General features: G+C 39.9%; 1 long non-coding RNA gene across 1 annotated transcript; it reads right to left on the reverse strand.

Moving 5' to 3' along the window:
- Nucleotides 1-1472: 1472 nt before the first annotated feature.
- LOC143421936 (uncharacterized) lies at nt 1473-9540 on the reverse strand. Its single transcript, XR_013101537.1, has 3 exons — nt 9430-9540; nt 1864-1944; nt 1473-1682 (listed from the first exon to the last, which is right to left on the reverse strand). It is a non-coding gene; the product is annotated as an uncharacterized LOC143421936 (long non-coding RNA).
- Between the last annotated feature and the right edge of the window lie 13517 nt (nt 9541-23057).

A 23057-nucleotide genomic window follows, 5' to 3' on the forward strand; every position in this document is an offset into this window, starting at 1 on the left:
TTGTGTTTACAGTATAGTGTTTTTTCTATTGCAGTATTATTGTGTTGTTGTTGTTTTTTTTTTGCTTTATCTGAATTCATGGTACTGCAATGTACAATATTGAGTAGGTCTATTTGCGTTTTTGGTTGTTTGGAAATGTGTCTCCTGTAAATGTGCCTTCTGAATAAACAATGGAAATCAAGGACTGCAGTGTTTTATGTAAAGAAGACTAGTGTGTTCCCCCTGATCTGTAAGTGTTTGCATATGATGCAAGTATGTGTCATTTTGTCAACAGAGTTACATTTTGACAAAGAAATGTTAGGTTTTGACAGCAGAGTTTAGGTTTTGGGAGTGGAGTTTCAATTTGGCACAGATGTGAATGGTATATTTCCCAGTGTTGTGTCATGTGTACTTGTGTGTACAGTTTTGGCACAGAGAGCGGAGTTTTGCAAAATGTGTTCAAGCAGTGGGCAAAAACTGTAATGAAACTTCCAGATGCTTCCAGAAATTATTTTTCCCCACAAAAATGTCTTCTCTAATATAGAACCTATATCACTATATATACGCACACACAACTACCATGAAATAATATAGAATGATTTCAGTCAGTCATCATTGCATGCATTGTTACTTGAGTGTGTTTTGCTGATTTTCTTTTTTTTTTTTTTTTTGGTGTTTACATTTATTTTCACACGTTATTTGGGAGCCAAACTCTTTCTTGCCAAAGGGTTAACCAGCTGTAATAAGGGAGAAACATCTATTGTGGACATGGATCACAAACTTAGGTCTTCTAATTTGTATCCAAGATTACACCTGTGTTTACTTGCTTTGTCTTTATCAGAGAAAGAACAGCTGCTGTAAATGTTTGCCCACACCTCCTCTATTTCTCAGCAAACACAGGATAAGTAAACTGTTTGGCAGATGGCTACATCAAAATTCAGAGCAATGATGTTTCTCTTTTATCAATAGACTTTCACTGCATCGTAGCAGCATTCCAAACTTTTTATGCTACGTTTTGTTTTAAAATGGCTGTAAATTTAAAATTGACTTTGAGTCTGACTGGCATATTTGCTTGCTATGCATGTCGCATGCTTAAATACATGAGTATGGCATTAAAGTTGAATATTGGAGCCTACTTACATACAAAAGAGATGTGAAGAGAAAAAAATTATTCCTCAGACATGAAATAGATAGATAGATCTTTTTTGATACATGTCTTCTTTGCAAACCAATTTCCTCAAAAGTCAAAGTGATACCAGAGAAAACAGAAAACATTTCCCCTTCAAGTGGTCTTGCATGGATTTATGAGAGGCACAGAGCAATTTACAGCACCACATGACAAAAGGAGAAATGTGTATATATAACCACACAGCTTTACCTGTTTGATGGAGGTGAATGTAAACAGCTTGGATTGTGCATATTCATTCAAGGGACACACACACACACAGAGCAAAGTATTTTTCTGTCTGGCAGACCACTGAGTAGATATCAACTCCCCTTGTTTTATCATCTGTGGTACATCTTGTCTTGAGGCAGTCTCTCCCTCCCTCTCTCTCTCTTTAAAGTTCTGTCGTCATTCCAAGCCGGAATTGTCTGTGGCCGATGGAAGTGCCTCTATCTGATCCAGATCATCGGAATGAGTTTTCTCACTGCAAGTGTTCCTGAGACAATTCCCTGGCCAAAGAATGGAAATAAACCATTGGCTGAAACATCAGATAAGAGAAGAACAATCAGTCATTGTATGTGTGTACACATGCATTTGTGTGTATTTGCGTGCATGCATTTGTTTGCGCCTGCTTGTTCATGCAGCGTTACGTGCAAGTGTCAGTGTGTGTGTAGTTGTTTGTGTGTGATGGAAGACTACAGATCCTATCGGGCTAATACCTCTGTTGGGCCTTTGGCTAGGCATGCATGCTCCATGGTAATTCTGCCCTCCGTATGTTTGTCCTCCCAATAACTGAGGGACTGAAAAAATAACAGGGATAAGAGAAAGCACACACACACAAACACACACTTGGGGGAAGGGAAAGAATATTGACTGGGTGTTATTATTATCGGATGTTGTTGAGTGCAGGTGATCAAGCCCAGAGGTGTCAGTGGGAGTCCAAGCAGATTGTGTTGTGGTTATCTGTGTGTGCTTGTGTTTTATCAGTGCCATAGCAGTGAGGATGTGGATTACACAATCATTATATTCAACTTCTGCCCCTGGACACATGTTTCAAAAACATACACTCAAAGTGCAGATATTTAAACAGATTTCACAGTTGTAAAGTAACAGAATAATTTGATATTGCCATAAGTATTCACTCATCTATGGAAATGATTGAATACAAATATTCTGAAAGAAAACCAAGCACCTAGGCATGCAGACTGCTTCTACAAACTTTTGTGAAAGAATGCGTCGCTCGCAGGTGCTAAGTGAATTCTAGTGAATTCAGTGAATCCTCACTACTAAATATTTCACAGTCAATGTGTTTCAGAACAAAGGGGAAGTGACTGAGAATGACAGCACCTCAGCTATGAAATCTATATATCTATATCTATAGATATAGATCTATCTCTATAGATATATATCCATATCTCTATAGATATATATCCATATCTCTATACAGATAGATAGATAGATAGATAGATAGATAGATAGATCTAGATAGAGATAGGTGTGTGTGTGTGTGTGTGTGTGTGTGTGTGTGTGTGTGTGTGTGTGTGTGTGTGTGTGTTTGTTAACAGAACAAAGGCATAGATAGATCTAGATAGAGATAGGTGTGTGTGTGTGTGTGTGTGTGTGTGTGTGTGTGTGTGTGTGTGTGTGTGTGTGTGTGTGTGTGTGTTTGTTTGTTAACAGAACAAAGGCATTGACAAACCAAAGTGATCCATAACAATTCTTTGCTGTCTGTGTGTAATGTAGGTAAAACTGACTGAACTGATCATTTCTCACAATAAAATAAAGGCTGTGTTCTCTGAACCAGAGGTACCTATTTCAGTCACCCCAGATTGTCACTACAACAGTGCTGTTGTGCTTTTATTAAATGGCAAAGTGGTGGGCATCTTTGTTGGCAAGAAAGATGTAAAAGCAACAGCATATCATTGCATTCTGTTTCCATTTACCCTTTTACTAGACCATCCATTCTCAACTGGTTCTCCTATTTGGGGATATTTTTGCAAGTGTACCTGATTTTTGTATCTGTAGAATTACCACAAGAGGCTTTTGGATGTGCTGCCTCTTCTCCCATCCAGATTGTTCAGAGCTGAATGGATAATGTGTGACTGACATTGCAAATTATGAAATTTGAATTGGAACAGTCATTGCCACCAAGCTCTTATCATGCAGACACAAGAGCAGAGCTACTCCTGAAAAGTGACTCTTAAACAGAAGAGCTCTCAATCTACCCGAAAGCACGTGCAGACATAATATAGGTGCAATTTAGAGAAGCATATCATCGATGTAATTTACTAATCTTACAGCTCCCATTTAACCATTTTCTAAGTGACAGGAGATCAAGCCCACACAATTGTCATGGAAAATATCAGGTCAAGCACTTTTGCTATATTTCAGTTACAAATTTAAACTTCCAAACACCTATTTTTCATCAATTTTCATGACTGTCTATCAAATAAGGGTTAAAGGGGGATGAGGGGCAGAAAAGAAATACATTAATTTTCATTTGTTCAGCCGTCTATCCAACTGCTGTTCAGAAATTTTGTACTTACTCTGTACATCTACATTTCACAAAAGTTTTTGGATAAAGACACTTTTTTGTTTTTGTAGTTTTGCCTCTATACACATCCACAAATGGATTTTAAATGAGACAATCGGGATGTTATTAAAGTGCGCAATTTAGTTTTAGTTCAAAGGGTTTAACAAACTTCTCCCATCAAGTGTTTAGGAAATACATAAAGCATGGACACATTTCCAACTTATAACAACAATACATCCGTTGATAATAGAATGCAGTCATGAAACACAATATTCCAAGTGTGCTTGAGAGTACTGTCAAGGGTCAGTTGGACTTTTAATTGCAGAAGCTTGCAGTCAGTATTTGTGGTGATAGGCGCTGCATCTTAACATATCACATACAGGCATTCTGTATCAGGAGACAGATACAAGATTTGTTGGCTGAAGAAATGAACTATACTGGCAAAAGTATTGGGCCACAATTCTTAATCTTTGAATAGAGGCGTTTTTAATACAGTTGCCACAGGTGGATAAAAATCAAGCATCTGCCTTTAGAAACATCTGTGAAAGAGCCTAAAGAGCCGACTGAAGCATGGCGCTGTAATAGGATGGCACCATTGCAACAAGTCAGTTTATGATGGTTTTTTTCCCTCCTAGATATTTGACAATCAACTCTAAGTAGTATTATTGTTAAGTTGAAGCATTTACTAATCAACTCAGCCAAATAGACCTTGTAAAATTACAGAGCGGGTTGGCCAAGTGATGAGGCGCATAGTGTAAGAAAGTTGCTAATACTCTGCGAGACCTTCAGAAAGACTGGAGAACTACTACTCAAGACACCCTTTTAAAAAAATTACAATGAAATCTGGTTCCTGGGAAGCCAGATTTGAAGAAAACAAAAGGGATGGCTCAAGACTTTTGCAGAGTACTGTATCCCCCAGTTTCAGAAGCTCAAAAGTATCTGGACAAAGTTTTCTACTTGGATGAAAGTCCTTTAGCTGTACATTGACTTGCATTGGGTATGGAGAAGGAATGAGTTATGTTTTGCTGTTTGCACAATGTTCAAATTGCTACCCAAATTAGACAAAGGTTAGTTGGTGACAGTTAGGTGACAGTAACTTGACATATTGGTGGAAAGAGATACAGTTCCATCTATTTTATTGGCTGCTGAAATTGCATTCTTACATTTCCAGTGATGTTTGTGGCCACAAGTCAATGAAGAAGAAAGAAGAACAGTAGTACAAAGTAAACTACTGTGTAAACCAAGTTTTATTCAATTCATCTAACAATGATTTATTTATCAGTGCGGACATTTAAAAAAATGCTAAGTTTTATTGAGATGATCATTTTGTGTTTGGTGCTCAAGCAATTCATAGTTCCATCACTCAAAGTGTCAGGAAAGCAGAATTTGATTCACCAGAAGTCCCGTAATTAGAACTTGTGGCAATAGAGGCCAAACAAATAATAAATAGAGTAGCTCTCTAGATTTATGTATAATGTTTTCAAATCAAATCAAATCAAATCAAATCACTTTTTTTTTTTTATTGTCACATCACATGTGCAGGCACACTGGCACAGCACATGCGAGTGAAATTCTTGTGTGCGAGCCCCACAAGCAACAGAGATGTGCAAACACAACAACACAAACGAGCAAAATACAAGAATGGCCAACCTGAAACTAATAAATATATGTACAATATATAATAGTGTATGCATTTCTGGATGTGTATACTCAATATTTTCCTACGTGTGTGTGTGTGTGTGTGTGTGTGTGTGTGTGTATACACATTTTTACAAATTAAATAGTAAAAAAATAAAATAAAATAATAATAATAATAATAATAATAATAAAATATATAAAATATACAGAGTTGAATATGTGCAAAACAAGTGGCATTTATATACAGTGTGGAGTGCATAATGTTCAAGTTCCAGTAGTGAAGCTGAGGTGTCTATGACGTGTTCAGCAGTCTGATGGCCTGATGGAAAAAGCTGTCTCTCAGTCTGCTGGTACGGGACCGGATGCTGCAGAACCTCCTTCCTGATGGAAGCAGTCTGAACAGTTTATGGCTGGGGTGACTGGAGTCCTTGATGATCCTCCCCGCTTTCCTCAGGCACCGCTTCCTGTAGATGTCTTGGAGGGAGGGAAGCTCACCTCCAATTATCCGTTCAGAGCACCGCACTACTCGCTGGAGAGCTTTGCAGTTGTAGGCGGTGCTGTTGCCATACCAGGTGGTGATGCATCCAGTGAGGATGCTCTCAATGGCACAGTGATAGAAGGTCCTGAGGATGCGGGGGCTCATGCCGAATCTTTTCAGTCTCCTGAGAAAGAAGAGGCGCTGCTGCGTCTTCTTCACTGTTTTGTTTGTGTGTACTGACCACGTAAGATCCTCAGCCAGGTGTACGCCAAGGAACCGGAAGCTGCTCACTCTCTCCACAGCAGCGCCGTTGATGGTGATGGGGGTGTGTACTTCTCTGCACCTCCGGAAGTCCACTATCAACTCCTTTGTCTTTGCGACGTTGAGGGTGAGATGGTTGTCTTGACACCAGTGGGTCAGGGCGCTGACCTCCTCCCTGTAAGCCGTCTCATCACCGTTGGTGATAAGACCCACCACTGTAGTGTCGTCCGCAAACTTCACAATGATGTTGGAGCTGTTAGTGGCTGTGCAGTCGTAGGTGTAGAGTGAGTACAGGAGAGGGCTCAGTACACACCCCTGTGGAGCACCAGTGTTCAGTGTGATGGGGGATGAACTGTCACAGATCAATGCTTTGATTCAAGTGTTCTTTTTAGGGGTCGCCTAAATCATCTACCTCCATCTCACTCTATCCCCAGCATCCTCCTTTGTCACACCAACGCTTCGCATGTCGTCCTTTACTCCTCTGTGCGGTCTATCTCTTTTTCATCTATCACATTAAATTACCGTCAAATGAAGGCAAAGCTGTCATTTAAATCCGGTATTCATTAGAGCTGTTAAGGCATAATCCAGCGAGTCACCATTCCAATCCAAGAAGCCATGGATTACTGTGGCTAAAAATCAGACAGCTGCTATATCAGGCTACTAGACACAGAGTGTTTTGACAAAACAAAAAATAAAGAAATAAATTCCACTGCATAGTATGTCATTTTACAATGCATTTTTCTAGTCAGCTGTGGCCAGCTACAGATACAGATGTTGAGATTACCTGCCGTTTGACAAATACAGATGTGTGCGCACAGTAATTCAGACATCAAACTGACAGCTTGACGGTTGAGGTGCTCAACCAACTGTGCTGCTGTCATGGGTTCAGGCCTGGCTGCCTCTATGCAGCATATATGGCTGATGTTTTAAAAAAATGAGGGGGGGGGGGGAATCACAAAGCTGTTGCAATTGAAAAGATCTGATCTGTCTCCAGACATGTCTCCCAGAATTGCAGGTTCAATTATCAGAATGTAAGCAACTGTGAAAGACACCTCAAGATGTTCCATGTCAAGGATTTAATTGCTTATATGTTACACTCAATGATCTCTCTCTTTGTGTGTGTGTGTGTGTGTGTGTGTGTGTGTGTGTGTGTGTGTGTGTGTGTGTGTGTGTGTGTGTCAGTTTTTGTACATTTACAAATAAGACAGTTAAATATGCAAAAGACGTGACAGGATTTAATTGTTCACTGTGATGCTCTCATCTTCAAGCTGATTTGATTCCACTTCAGCAGTGAATGTGCTTTGATGGAAATTCTGTATGACAGACATGAAAATTAATTTTGTTTCTTTAAAGGTTGGAACAGGTTAGTTTAAGTTAATGTACCAAATGTTGCTGAGTCCATTTGAAGTAAACTGTTATTATATGAAATAATTTTCTTGAGGTGAAAAATGCAATTGAATTGACAGTTGTCCTCTCAAGCAACAAAAAAGGTATTTCTGCCTTGATGATGTCTAGAATGATACGTACTGACAGATTTTATATAATAGGTGCATTCACACTTTAGTAGAATAGTTAAACTCAAGAAAGGTAAACAGCGAAAAGTTCTTTTTTCCTGTGTTGGGATAGTTCATTTTAGCTCAATGTTGGTTGCCTTGTGACTACAGCTGACTTTAGCATTTATAAAAAGCATGTAAACATGGAATTAATAGTTTACCATGAATACCTGATAATCAATAAGTTTATATTAACAAACATAATATAGATAAAAAAAAATTCACCTTTAGTCTGTAGATACTAAATAGTTGACACAGGCAAATGTCAGGTCATGCACCTCCTGTTTCTGGCCATCTCAGATATTACATCGTTATATTTTTGTGCCTACTGTATTGCTAATTTAACATTATTTATGCAATGCTACAACCTACATGTTTTGGAGAAGCTACTTTGGTCTCTCTCATATGTTGTAAGCCAGAAATCCATCAATAGGAAATGGGCTCAAACTCCTAATAAAGACATGCTGCACTGAAGCATTAATACAGTAGTTGAAGTCAAGCTAGCAGTCCTTTACACCAACACACTAAGTTTTTAATATTTATACAAACTATTTATATTTTGAATGTATTTATTGCTTATACAGTCCAAATTTGGAATAGGAAGAAGGTCATTGGTTTAAATCCAAAATCTGGCCAGGGCTTCCAATGTGGAGTTGCCATTTTCTCTTTGTGTCTGCATGGGTTCTTTCCAGGTACTCGAGCTTCATCCCACAGTGGAAAGACATACAGCTAGTGAGGTTAGATTAACTGGTCATTCTACATTTCTCACAGGTGTGAATGTGAGTGTGAACTGTTGTTTCTCTGTGTCCTGTGACACAATTACGATCTGTTCGGGGTGTACCCCACCTTTTGCCCTGTGGCAGCTGGGAGAGGCTCCAGCTGTCATGGTGGGGAATGCTGGGGTATTTATGAAACGGACCCAGCTGATATTGCAGCTGATACAAAAAACAGATAAACAAGGCGAGGCAAACAAGGGTGAAACTAAATTGAAACCTAAACTCGAAAAACTATGACTAACTATGAAAACTAAGGCTTGGAAAACTATGGAACTGAACAGGAACATGCAACAACGTAACTATGAAATAAACCAAAAATGAACATGAACCTGAACAGTGGGAAGCAAAACCTCTGACTTGGCGTGACTTGAAATGAACACAAACAGACAACCCAACAAGAAAAAAGGAAAGAGACAGAGGACTTAAATACATAAGAGGGTAATGAGGGAAGTGGAAACACCTGGGGAGACGCAGCTGACACAAATGAACACGACGCTACAGGGAAAGCAAAACTGAATACATTAAACATGGAGACACGACTTTCAAAATAAAACAGGAAGCATGGAGAGACATAGACATGACACCTGAGCTTGACAACGTGGAGACAACACAGACATGAAACACGTGACATATTGGACAGGAAACATGACACAAACCAGGGGGCTTGAATGAAAATAATGGCTAAACTAAAACTCAATTAGACCCTAAATAAGAATAACACAAAAACTTACAATCACAAACTTAACATAAGAAACTCAAAAATACAAAATAACTCAAAACGCTGGGTCATAGACCCAGCCCCTGACACCAGCACCACATGCAGATGAATTAAAAAGAAAAACATATATATATATATATATATATATATATATATATATATATTGAATATATAATCTATTTAAAGTTTGAAAACATGCCAAAATTCTAGATCCACCAAGTAAACATAAAAGTGTCCCTGTTATGTAAGTCCGTCCCTCTCTCTTGGTCTTTTACCATTTCCTCTGCCCCCCCCCCCCACACACACACACACACACACACATTCCTACCTTGAGGGTGTGTGATGCATGCAGTCAGGCCTGATAAATGGAAGTGTCTAGGAAGAGGAATGAGTTGGTGCCTTGACCTCCCTCCTGGCATGGGCATCCTTCTCCAGACTGCCTTATCACGAGACGAATGGTCACAATGGTACACACATCACTCCCTTAAAAAAGTGCATTTCTAAAGTAGCCCCTCCAAGTATTTAAGTCGTCAACCTAAAAAAAACGTCCAAGATCATACACGAAGGACGTGCAGCTTTCAATGAAAACAACTTTTTCTTTCTTAGCACAGCTGAAAGGTACATTATTAAGTATTCCACTGAATTGCACGTGACTACAAGAGAGTTTTCAGTTACTGCAGCTGAATTGGTTTATATAAATATGATTGACCATTTATGTGCAATAAGACAGTAAAATGTTCATGATCACTGTGGCAGAAACATACTATTTCAATCAAAAACCATTCAACTTTTGAATCTTAAACCAATTACGTGTTAACAACGTCCATATCTGCAGCTTTTGAATGTTATAGTTTCTCATTAATACCAAAAAAATATGTTATATCAAAGAACATTTTATATTCATTTAAAAACCAAGAGACACCAAAATATGCAAAAACAAAAAACAAAAACGTTGTAATTTCTAGAGTGACAGCCGGCTTATGTGTTAAACAGAGGGATGGCAGTGATAGCAGTAGGGTCACTTCTCACAATAATTCATCATTCCAATAGATAAATAAAAAGATGAGTTCACTGAGATGCTGTTCTCGGTTCTGCACGTTGTTAGAGCCACATTTATATGCTCTACACGTACTAAAGTGCGGTCATCTTAAATGAATCAAAATGCCTCGCAACACATTAAAATGACTAAACTGTATGACTTGTTTGTCTTTCATGTGTGTGTACTGAATATCTATCCCCCCCTACCCTCGATTTGAGGACTCGTCCATCTTTGTCAGAATGCTCAGTATGGCACATTAAAAATGTTCCCCCTGGCTAAAACTCAAATTTGGAAAGGTTTCTGTTCTTCTCTGGCCTCATCAGTAAATTGAAGGGGGCCATATGAGACACCATTACGTAAATACTTTGTGTGTCTGTGTGTGTGCGTGTGTGTGTGGCTTGTATGGAAGTCTGTAGAATGCTTTACAGACAGAAATGATAAGAGAATGCATTTTGGATTATTGGAAGGAAAACAACAATTATTTTTTCTAATAGTTTTAAGAAGCCTGTCTGATACAACACAAAATTAAATGTAAGTGTTACCTGATTTTTTTTTCTTTGAAGATGGGTGTCATCAGCTGGACTGGATACTTTGCCGGAGACAGAAAAAGAAAGAGCAGGGGCTGAAGGGCAGAAAAGGTCCAGTTTAATCTTAGCATCTGATTATGACTGGATAAACATGTAATTAAGGAGAGCTACAATATTATATGTTGTTAGACCTCTGGACCAGTAACTTTTGAAGGAGTCAGATCCTTCTTGCAGTATCAAATCAAATTGCATATCATCTTGCCAAACTTCAAACCATGCGCTTGCATCAGAGCTAGAGTTCTACGAGACCATTCAGCATCCTATGAGAAACTCATATCTGACCACATGAAAATGATATAGGTAGCTACAGTGACTGTGTGCAAGCATGCTGTAAAAATGATAGCTTGACAGGCTGACAGAGGCACACAAATATGAGTTGGAAACTGTATCATTTTACATGACAAATGGCAAAAAGAATTAAAAACAAAAAATAAAGACATGCAGCTTTTGATCATGACTCATACTTACACAACATGAATTGATTTGAAAAATTGAAAAGAATAGTTTTTTCTTTTTATCTATATATTATTTGACAGGAGTATAAAGGGCAACCAAGGGGAACATTAAAAAGAGCGGAGATAAGTTTTGACATGTATTGCCGACATTAAAACAATGCTATGACTGGATTGCATCCACTGTATACACCTCCGAACATACTTTTGCAATTCACTTATCTCTCTTATCCACTCTCTTGGAAACTTTATCTTTTTCTGACTGTTTTTTTTTTCTTGCGATAGCTCAAGGCATGAATTTTTAAGAGCCAAAAAGGCCTTACAGAAATATTCTGTAAAAATCCAATTTCTTTTTGTATTTAAACCAAGCAATGGAAAATGATTGTCAGTAAACAAACATGTTCGATAATTTAATAATTTAAACAAGTTCATTATAACTGTGCTAATACGAGATAGAATTCTTCTGAATGCAGTTTGAGAAAAAAATAGAGGGTTTATTTCTTTTTTAATTTCCTTCGTGCAAAAATAATCTATGAACCGCAGTGCTGCTATGCTGCTGAACTAATGTAGCATTTTAAATCATTTAACATGCCATAATTAAATCCTCCTTCCATTTCATGTTATTTGTCCAGCTGTACCATTAAACCTCAATATTTAATTTGAAATAATGAAAATTTTTCAATTTAAAAGTCAGTTTAAAAATTTAAATTAAAAAACAGTCTACTTTTCCCCTACGTTTTCCATTATCTCTTCTTCCATAGTGGATGGTTCTTGGCAGTGTTGGGATTGAAGTGTTGGTGAAGAATGTGTACGTGTGTACATGCATCCATATAAATAATAATAATACTTTAAAAAATGAGGGGACTAAAAAGAAATCAGAATAGAACAAAGTACTTTCCTGAAACCCTCCCAAATGAAAAACAATTAAGAAAAGAAAACAGTCTACTTTACAGGGTTAGAGGGTGGTTGGTAAGTGATTTTTTGTGTCTGGTGAAAGTTTGCAAGTAGCTGCAGCGAGCAACTTTTGGTCGTGAGGCAATTGCACAAATCTCCCGGTGGGTGGAAACCTTAGTCCAACTCAGACTGACAACACCCCTTCTCAAACAGATTGATAAGGTTCAAAATTAATCACCAGCTAATTTACAAATGGAGACAGGCTGCTAGCACATTGCAATCAGTCAGTCTGTGCCAATGAGAGTAACTTGCCTGCGCCATCAAATGAAGCACATATAACAGTTTGTAGAGACAATTTACTACAATTTCCACTAAATATGAGACTGAAAGGCATTTCTTATTCTAAGCCCATTATGTCTTTGATAGTTGTTGCTAGGAGTGTTTATTATTTGGAATGAGAGGGGGAAATGTTAACAGAACAAGTGCGTAATTGGCTCAGCTGGACAGCTCAAAGCTGTGAGTGCAGTGCCAAAACTTTGGCTCTGTCCTCTCACTCTTTACTTTCTGTGGTATTTTATTTAAACTGAGCAGAACTCAGCTGACGTATCACAGCAAAACGTGTAATAGACACCGTGTCCATTTCAGTGTTGCCAACTCCTCAGTAAGGAAAATCACTATTGGTTGTCCTAAAAGTCGTTAGAAGTCGCTAAATGATATCATCGCCTAATTTGCATAATTGGTCATACTTGTGTAATTGTAACCTACGTTGTAGGAGAGAGAAATAACATTGTGGAAGAGACATAAAGTGTAAAAAAACACCCTAAATGCATTTAGAATATGTTTAGAACTACAAATTCCTGGCTGCCCCTGATTGGATCCGGGGCAGGCGTGGGGGTTTGGGGTTCGGGGGTGCTTCGCCTCGTGCTGGGGCTCTGGCTGGGCCTTGGGGGCTTCGGTCCTCGTCGGTGTGTCGCCGAGGTTGTGGGCGGGTGGGTGCACGGGGCCTAACTGGGGGACTCTTGAACTGGCAGGGATGTTGTTCCATCCTTGCAGGAGTCCACTCTGCAGGTGGGGGAGAGACATAGGAGAGGTGGAGAATAAACTTAACTTAACTGGGTGTCTGTTGTTTTGTGTAGTCTGGGAGATGATTGAATGTTGGGGTGGGTACACTTTCCTCTGCGGTGGGGTCGGGTGGGTTGACCCGGGTCCTGTGGGGCCTGGCAGTGCTGTGCTGCCGTAGGCCCCAGTCTGGATGGGCCTGGGCTCCCTTGCCTTGGTGGGTACCAGAGGACGGGGGTGCCTACTGGGGTCAGCGGGGGAGCTGGCCCTAGGATCCTCAGCCCTTCCCATGAGGGTGGCATGGATGCCCCTCCAGTGGTCCTCCTTGGGCTCTCGCACTCTGGGGCCTCTGGATGTCTGGGGCCTGGATCTCCTCCATGCCTGCTTCATGCCCTGGGGGACAGGGCTATGGCTCTCTACATCCTCTTGCAGACCATTACATGTGGAAACCATTTGAATACAAGCGCGCTGATCCACACAGGTGTGCACACGGGTGTTCACTGTTTGTAGACTTAAATTACACCCTTCTTGGCTGCTACTTCAAAGCACATTGTGCGCTGTCTGTCCTGCGTGCTGCACAACAACACTGAATATTTAGTATTTACTGCTGTTTACACTTAGCTAGATTAATGCGATGGTGTTGTGTTTAGTATGTTGCTTTGGGGTTTTTTTTTGCTTGTTTTCTATTCTTTCTCTCTCAACAGGTGATCCAGGAGATTTTTTTTTTCCCTTTCTCACTGTCCGTCTCCCCTTCTGTTTTTCTTTTCCTTCCTCTTTCTTTCTCCCTTTCCTATCCCTCACTCATGTCTGTCCCGTCTGTAACAACTGAAAATAAAATAAAATAAATAATAAAAACAAAGGTCGATCAAATGGACCAATACGGCAATGCCACGAGGATCCATTTGGCAAAATAAATCCATTGGGTATCCTTGTTGGTCTTCAGACAACAATTCTGACGGCTAAAGAACCAAATGGGACAGGCAAAAAAAGAAAAGAAGAAGAACTTGTGGGGATGAACAAAAAGTATTTGACCAGCATAATATAATCTGCAGTATGATCATTGCTTTAACCATGTAACAGATAGCTTTAAGATGGCCTTAAGATGTTATGCATACAGTTATTATGTTGACCTTGTATTTCAGGTGCAGTTATGACTATTTTATACACAATGCATATCTGTGCTTATTAAAGAGTTGGAGCTCGGTCAATTAATTGGGGGTTGGAAGCTTTGTTCGGCGCGATGTCCGGACAATCTATTGTGCAAGTGACTTGGAGCCATAGAAGGAATTGCAATACATGCTTACAAAACACTTATATATCAGATCATTTTATATTAAGGTTTTAGTAGAGGTTCTTGGTTAAAACATTTATTTAGTAGAAGACATACACATAGTCTCAGTGAGCTTCTGGTCTAGTGAAAGGTCAGAAGTGCAACAGGAGAAAGAGCATTTGAGGACGAGACACAGACAGTTAGTAGGTGAAGAGGTGACACAAAGAGCATGTGAGGTCAACACATACACACACATTAGTTAGATTTATTTAGAGGAGAGATTAGTTATGTCTCGACAAGAAAGAGGAACAATTCACTTTAAGACAAGAACGGAAAGTACCAGCCATGAAAATAGAAGATGATCTTCTGGGTTAAAAGTCATTGTGGTGTTGATCTGATCTATGTATAAAATGTACCTGTGACGCATGAAGGGGCGTCAGTAAACAAACCCTGATGTTATAAAATAATTGTTTGTGCTTTAGTAAGTCGAAGATCAATTGCTGTTTCCAGTGATCTTCCCACGTGTGAATTAAAATCTTCGTTTGACTTCACCCGGCCGGACCAGTGTGGTTATTTTCGATCACCTCTTGTACCCTTTCTCAATTTTTGAACCTTAACAAACTACAAATTCCTTTAGCAATTATTGTTTTTTTTTAATGTCACAATTCCAACCCTCCTCCTTTATCTAGGCTTGGTACTGGCAAAAGTGACCCAAAACAGGCACTCTGGACGATCCGCTGCCTGTGAACACTTTGGCATGGACGAGGTGCCCACAGCAGCACCTGCTGCTTGTTGAGCATAAGAGCTTTATGTGCTTTCACGTCAAAAAGTGGTCATAAGTCTTCCTAATAACACCAGCAAAAGTCATCAGATTTGTCGCTTTTTAGGGAAAAAGTCGCTAAGGGGGTCTGAAAACTTGCTAACTATAGCGACAAAGTCGCTAAGTTGTCAACACTGGTCCATTTCACGCTTTGCCTCTCCAAAACGTGAAATGTGCACACATGGACAAGCTGCATTACCAGCAGATGGAGATAATGGATTTAAACCTACGAAGTAGTGTGCAAAAAATGTATTAAGTACATTCCAGGGTCCCTAATTGTCGGAAACGATTAAGCTAGGTGGCATGTAAATGTGTTAATAAGGTCTGTTTAAACGATTTTGGGCAGTGTTGGGAAGGTTACTTTTAAAATGTATTCCATTACAGAATACATGCCCCAAAATGTATTCTGTAACGTGTTCCGTTACATTACTCAATGACAGTAACGTATTCTGAATACTTTGGATTACTTAATATATTATCATGCTTTTTACAACAACGTGAATGTACTATTGCTGTGTGATTTATTACTATTACTGAAGGTCCGCGACTCCGAACTGTAGTAAAGGGACCTCTGGCTAATACGGCGGGGTCCCTGTCGGCTCGTAGCCGAAAAATAGCTTTACTTTGTTGTGTGGGTCAACTTTTCTTGCGAGAGACAGAGAGAGGCGTTGAAAGGCTGCTCCAACGGAACTTACTGTTTTCGGAGGAAAACACGAGTCTTAATAGCTTACTTACAACTGGGCTCGTCAGGCACTCTTCTTGGCTGCAGTGGTTATTATTATATTTACATGCTTCCAGCTCTCGTTTCTGCTCGATGACAACTCGTACCTTTCCACTCCCCTTTTTCTCCCTCCTCGCTCACAGACACATAACGTGTATGGCAGTCTGTGGTGTTTCGACAGCAGAACGGAGACGGCTTGGTTTGTAATGGAACGTATATATTCAGCAGTAGTTCGCCATTTTACATCTCACCATACACTTCACTTCTTCTCTCCTTCCATCATCCTTAGTCACAGAGCCCCCTACTGGTAACTGAGTATATGTTCATATTCAGTCCCCCTTGTAAGCAACCCTTCACCATCTTAGCAGTGTATGTAAACACAACATCTCTCCTCATTCTCACAGAATTCTACTACCTCAGTATTACTTACTTAGCATGGCAACATTACTATTTGCACAGAACATTATCAGTAGTAAACTTTGCAACCAGACAGCATTTTCAATACCTATTTCACTTATAACATTACTGGGTGTTTGAACTATACCCGTGATCTTAACATACAATCTTGTTATGGTGCCTAAATCGTCCTTTATAATGAATACTTGTACCGTTAAGGTTACTGTAGTAACTTAACAACCTTAAGTCACAAAACTCACAAATAAATCACAGTAAATCAATCCTCTATTATACTTGGACCTCAGAACTAGCAGTATGGAACTTAACATTAGCACCCAACAGCTCAAGCGTGTTTTTTTCACTTTTTTTTCTTTTCATTTTTTTTTTTTTAAACTCATTTCATAACATAATCCTTGGTCCAAGCTGGTAACTGTCTCGGTCTGTTAGGAACAGAAGGTCTTTTAGGAGTTTCTCTTGTGTTATTTTCAACCTCGTCACCAGCCTGCAACGGCTCAGCATTCTCTGCGCGGCAGAGTGAGAGACGGGCTGCATTCCACCTCTTTCCATCACTCAAGATGAAGGTGCTCAGTCCAGTCTGTTGCTGCACTGACAGTGGATCAGTGAACTGTCTCTCTCCCTTCCCCACTCGGAAAGGTTTACGTATCCGCACCCTGTCACCAACCACAAGCTGGGGAGGTTTTGCCCCCCTCTTTGCATCAGTGTAGCGTTTACTCTTACGTTGCTGGTGAGAGACTCTGGCCCTGCATTGGTCATACTGTCCTGTGTCTTTGGGAAACGGCAGGACATTTAGCTTTGTTCTCATGGGTCTCCCTCTGAGAAGCTGGAACGGAGCTGCTCCAGTCGTTGCATGAGCTGTAGCACGGTAATTCTGTAGCATCTCTGTCACGGCGGGCTTCCACAGCTTCTGGGACACCTGTGCAGCCTGAACACAGTCCTTCAGCACTCTGTTGAATCTTTCAACACACCCGTTCGCTTGAGGGTGATACACACTTGTTCTGATGTGCTTGATGCCCCTTTCCTTCAGGAAATCAGCAAAGGCAGATGAAGTGAATTGTGGTCCATTATCTGTGGTAAGCTCACAAGGGTTTCCCTCCCGTGCAAAAACTGAAGACAAGAACCTAATCACAGTGTCTGTAGTAGCTGATGAAGTAAAGGCTACTTCTGGCCATTTGCTGAAGTAATCGACCAGTGTGATGGCAAACCTGCAGTCCTGCGACCCGCGGTCAAAAGGTCCAACAATGTCAACGGCCACATGCTGAAAGGGACCATCTGGAAACTGAACCGGCTGTAAGGGAGTAGGAGCAGTTTTGGCCGTTTTGTCACACAATTGACAGACTGAGCACGATGACAGAATCGCATGGACTTGAGTATCCATGCATGGCCACCAGTAAAGCTCTCTGAGCTGCTGCTTTGTGCGAACTATGCCCTGGTGACCTTCGTGTGCGAGGCATATCACCTTTTCCCGCAGGGACCTTGGGACCACCAGACGTGTCCCCCGGAAAACCAACGGTGATTCCACAGCAAGTTCATGTCGCACCAGGAAATACGGCTGTATCTCAGGTGGGAGAGACCTTTTCACCTTAGGCCAACCTGAGCGGATAACCTGTTGCAGCAGAGAAAGGTCAGGGCAGTCCTCACATTCAGCTTTAAAATCCGTCAACGGTGTCGCTGTCAAGAGAGGAGAAACTTCAGCTATCTCCAAGAGAAGGTCTTTTTCAGCATCAATGTCAGTGCTGGAGTACATCAGGGGAACCCGTGAGAGGCAGTCTGCGATGACATTCTGAACACCAGGACGGTACTGCACATCATACTGAAAACACATCAGCCTTGCAGACCATCGTGCGATTCTCATGCCCGCTCTGTTCATACCTTTGGTGCTGAGAAGGGTAGTAAGAGCTTGGTGGTCAGTACGAAGTGGGAATCTGCGGCCCCATACATATGTACGCCATCTTTCCACCGCCCAGACACAGGCTAACGCCTCCTTTTCTGTGGTGGAGTACTTTCTTTCAGCAGGAGACAGTGTTCGGGAGGCGAACGCCACAACCCGCTCCACTTGATCTGGGTGTAACTGTGTCAACACAGCGCCTAGCCCATAGTCTGATGCGTCTGTGGTGATAAAAGCAGGTAAGTCAGGGTCATAGACGGCAAGTGCGGGACTTTCCAGAAGGAGTTTTTTCAGGTCACTGAAGCTCTCACGCGCTGCCTCGTTCCACTGGAGTTCAACTTTGATGTCTGTTTTCAGCAACTGTCGCAGTGGTTCCACCAGTGTAGCATAATCTGGAATAAATTTACTGAACCAGGATGACAAACCCAGGAACGAGCGCAATGCAGCCATATCCTTTGGAGCAGGAGCCTCGGCAATAGCAGTAAGGTGATGTTGGCTTGGACGTAGGCCTTCCTTTGAGATTACATGGCCCAGGAATGTGATGTGTGACTGGCAAAAGGAACTTTTCCCAGCATTAATCTGCAGGCCGACATCTCTGAGACGTTGGAGAACAGCTTGCAGGCGTGTATCATGCACCTCCTTTGATGTTCCGTAGACGATGATGTCATCCAAGTAGTTGCGAACACCAGGCAGATCTTTCAGGACCGTTTGCATCATTTTCTGGAACGCCGAAGGTGCTGATGCTAGGCCAAATGGGACACGTGTGAACTGGAACAGTCCCTCATGAGTGATGAAAGCAGTCAGCTTGCGGCTCTCCGGATGCAAAGGTAATTGGTGGTATGCTGAGCTGAGGTCAATCTGGCTGTAGTGAGTGGCACCTGCCAAGTCAGAAAACAGATCCTCCATATGAGGAAGAGGATGGCAGTCAGCAATAATGCTCTTATTGGGTTCACGAAGGTCAACACACAGTCTCAACTCCTTTTTTCGCTTTCTGGCCACGACCAAAGGACTCACCCACTCAGCTGCATCGATCCTTTCAATTATGCCAGCTTTGAGTAAGCGAGAGAGTTCTGCTGACACCTCTGTACGTACACTTAATGGCAGGCGTCTCAGCTTTTGGCGTACAGGCCGCACATTGTTGTTTACCTGTACTTTATGGATGAACCCTTTAACACATCCAAGTTGAGCTGGTGGAATAGGATCAACATTGTACACAGCAGACTTCTGGTTAGACGAATCCGGCTCATCTGCAGTTTCATCCTGAATACGGTCCACTTTGCCTCCGACGATGCAGACGTTCAGTGCTCTAATGAGGTCGAGGCCTAATAGCGGGGAACCAGCTTTGACAATGTAGAAGGAAGCAGGAACTTTTTCATTCTGTGCATGCAGTGCAACTGATGCAGGCAGACAACCCATCACAGCCAACTCATCTTTAGCATAAGTAACTAGTTTGACTTTAGGTCGCACCAGTGAACAGTCTGCAAAATACTGTCTGTAGATAGTTTCTGGCAGAATAGACACAGAAGCTCCAGTGTCTACTATCAGCTCTACTGTCTTAGAGCCACCTTGTACAGTTTCAATGTCGACAGTGCAGGTAAGCTTATCTTGAATAGCTGCCATCATTTTAGCATCTTTGATTGATTGATTGATTGATTGAATCTTTATTTTGAACATGTTGAAAAAGTATAAAAAAAAATAGAATTAAAAGAGACAAATGAACAAAGCAAACAAAAGGAAAACGAGCAACCACAACTCCAAATAACGTCCATGTTCAAAAAGGAGCAGGAAGAAGCATAAGCTTATTTAATCCCACCCCTTTTCCACTATCTAGTATCAATAGACTACAGAAATACCTCCTTGCAATTACATTATATGTTATGTGTAATTTTTTTTTTTTTTTTTTTTTTTTTTTTTAAATATATACACATATATGTTTCTATCTATCCATACATACGTATATACACACATACGCACATATACACATTTTCAATAACTCCATTAACACCTCAAGGATACACAGCCTACAATTATATATATATATCCATACCAACAAACCCGTGCATGCGCACACACATGAAAATATTAGACAAGAACACCCTATCAAATCTCTACCTTTTCCCTGTACCCTGTAAAAACCATATCCTTAAACCGCTTTTTAAACTGCGCCATGCTTGGACATTGCTTCATATCTTTACTTAGTCTGTTCCACAGCTTCACTCCACACACAGAGATGCAAAAACTTTTTAATGTTGTACGGATACGAGGATGTTTTAAATTTAATTCCCCCCTCAAATTGTATTCCCGTTCCCTTTTAGAAAACATTTTTAGAATATTGTCAGGAAGCAGGTTATTTATTGCTTTATATATAATTTGTGCTGTGAGAAAATGAACCAGATCTGTGAATTTTAGAATTTTTGATTTTAAGAATAGTGGATTTGTATGATCTCTGTAACCAGTTTTATGGATTATCCTTATGGCCCTTTTTTGTAATATAAAGATTGATGATAGCGAACATTTGTAAGTATTGCCCCAAACCTCTGCACAGTAATTCAAATACGGTGCAATCAGGGAACAATAGAGAATGTGGAGTGATTTGTGGTCCAGAATGTGTTTTACTTTACTCAAGATTGAGACACTTCTTGAAATTTTGTTATGTATATGATTTATATGAGACTTCCAGTTTAATTTATCATCTATAATCACACCAAGAAACTTATGTTCAAGTACTCTTTCAATTTCCACACCATCTACATGAATCTGCACTTGTGCATTTCTAAGGGAATTCCCAAATAAGATAATTTTAGTTTTACTTAGATTTAGCGATAGTTTGTTCCTGTTAAACCATTTTTTAATTTTGCACATTTCTGAAGTAATTGTATCCAGCAGCTCCTTTAGATTCCCCCCAGAACAAAAAATATTTGTGTCATCTGCAAATAATACTAATTTTAATATATCAGATGCCTTACAAATATCATTTATATAAATAATAAATAATTTTGGACCCAGTACAGAGCCTTGTGGAACACCACAAGCAATGTCCAAGCATGATGAGGAATGGACACCCAGCTTCACAAATTGTTTCCGGTCACTTAAATAATTTTTCACCCATTGCAGTACAACCCCCCTAATCCCATACCGTTCCAGTTTATTAATTAATATGTCATGATTGATTGTGTCGAATGCTTTCTTGAGATCCAGAAATACTCCAGCTGCATACTGTTTCTGATCTATAGCATTCGTAATCTCCTCAATTGATTCGATTAATGCCAGAGATGTTGATCTTTTTGATCTGAATCCATATTGACTGTCAGAGAGTAATTTATATTTATCTAAGAATTTGTCTAATCGTTTATTAAACAGGTTTTCTAGGATTTTGGAGAATTGTGGTAGTAAAGAAACAGGCCTGTAATTTGTGAAGTGGCGTCTATCCCCGGTTTTATACAGCGGCACAACTTTAGCTATTTTCATTTTGTTTGGCACTTTTCCCGTCTGAAATGATAAGTTGCAAATATATGTTAGAGGTCCTACAATTCCTTCAATGACCTTCTTGACGATTTTCATGTCAATATCATTACAATCAGTAGATGTTTTATATTTACACATGTGTACAATGTCAATTATTTCTTTTTCCTCCACTGATGTGAGGAACATTGAGTTAGGGTTCCTATCAATCAGGTTTTCACTACAGTCTACTGATGGCAGTGACTCAGGAATTTGTTCTGCCAGTTTTGGTCCAATATTTACAAAATAATGATTAAAGCTGTTGACCTTATCAGCAGTGTTTTCCATAATATTGCCATTATCGATAAAGTATTGTGGATAACTTTGTTGTCCAGAATTATTTTTAATGATACCGTTTAAAACATCCCATATTCCTTTCATATTATGTTTATTGTTGTTCAATATTTTACTATAATACTCCTTTCTACATACACGTATAATATTGGTCAACTTATTTTTGTATTTTTTATATTTATTTTCAGCATCTTTTGTTCTTTGTTTTAGGTATTCCCTATAGAGTGTATTTTTCTTTTTACATGCATTTTGTAAACCCTTAGTGAGCCATGGTCTATCTGAATATTTGTGCTTTCTGTTGTATTTTATTGTTGGACAGTTTTTATCGTACAACTCCATGAATATTCTTAAAAATATGCCATATGCAATATCAATATCAGCTTCTTTGTACACATTGTCCCAGTCCTGATTTAATAGATCGTTCTTAAATGCAGTCATCGTTTCTTCCGTCCTTACACGTCTGTATCTCAGTTGTTCTTCATGCTGATTTTTCTTATAATTAGTGTCATAAACTGCAAAAACTGGTAGGTGATCACTGATGTCATTAATTAATAATCCACTCACAATGTTGTTTTCCATATTGTTAGTGAAAATATTGTCAAGTAAGGTGGCACAGTTTAGGTTTTTATCCACATACACAGCTACTCCCCCTCCACTCTTGTTCCTTCTATTTACAAAATTCACTTCATATCCCTCCAGTCCAAAGTCCATTCCTTTCTCCGCATTGATCCATGTTTCAGAAATGGCAATAATTCCAAATGGATTTGTCAACTCATTTAGATATTCCTTTATATTGTTGAAGTTGGCATACAGACTTCTGCTATTAAAATGGATTATTGATAATTTATTTTCCGTGTTGATGGTGTGCTTAAACTGTTCATCAGTGAAGTAGCAGCAGTTACAGCTGATGTTGTAGTAGAAATTATTTTCCGGGTCTATATCCTTTTCTAAGTCTAGAACATTATGGTCTGTGTATTGAAATGTTCTCAGTTCCAGATTATCATAAAGAGAATTCCA

Source organism: Maylandia zebra, linkage group LG14, assembly GCF_041146795.1.
Source record: "Maylandia zebra isolate NMK-2024a linkage group LG14, Mzebra_GT3a, whole genome shotgun sequence".
In the NCBI taxonomy this organism is placed as follows: domain Eukaryota; kingdom Metazoa; phylum Chordata; class Actinopteri; order Cichliformes; family Cichlidae; genus Maylandia; species Maylandia zebra.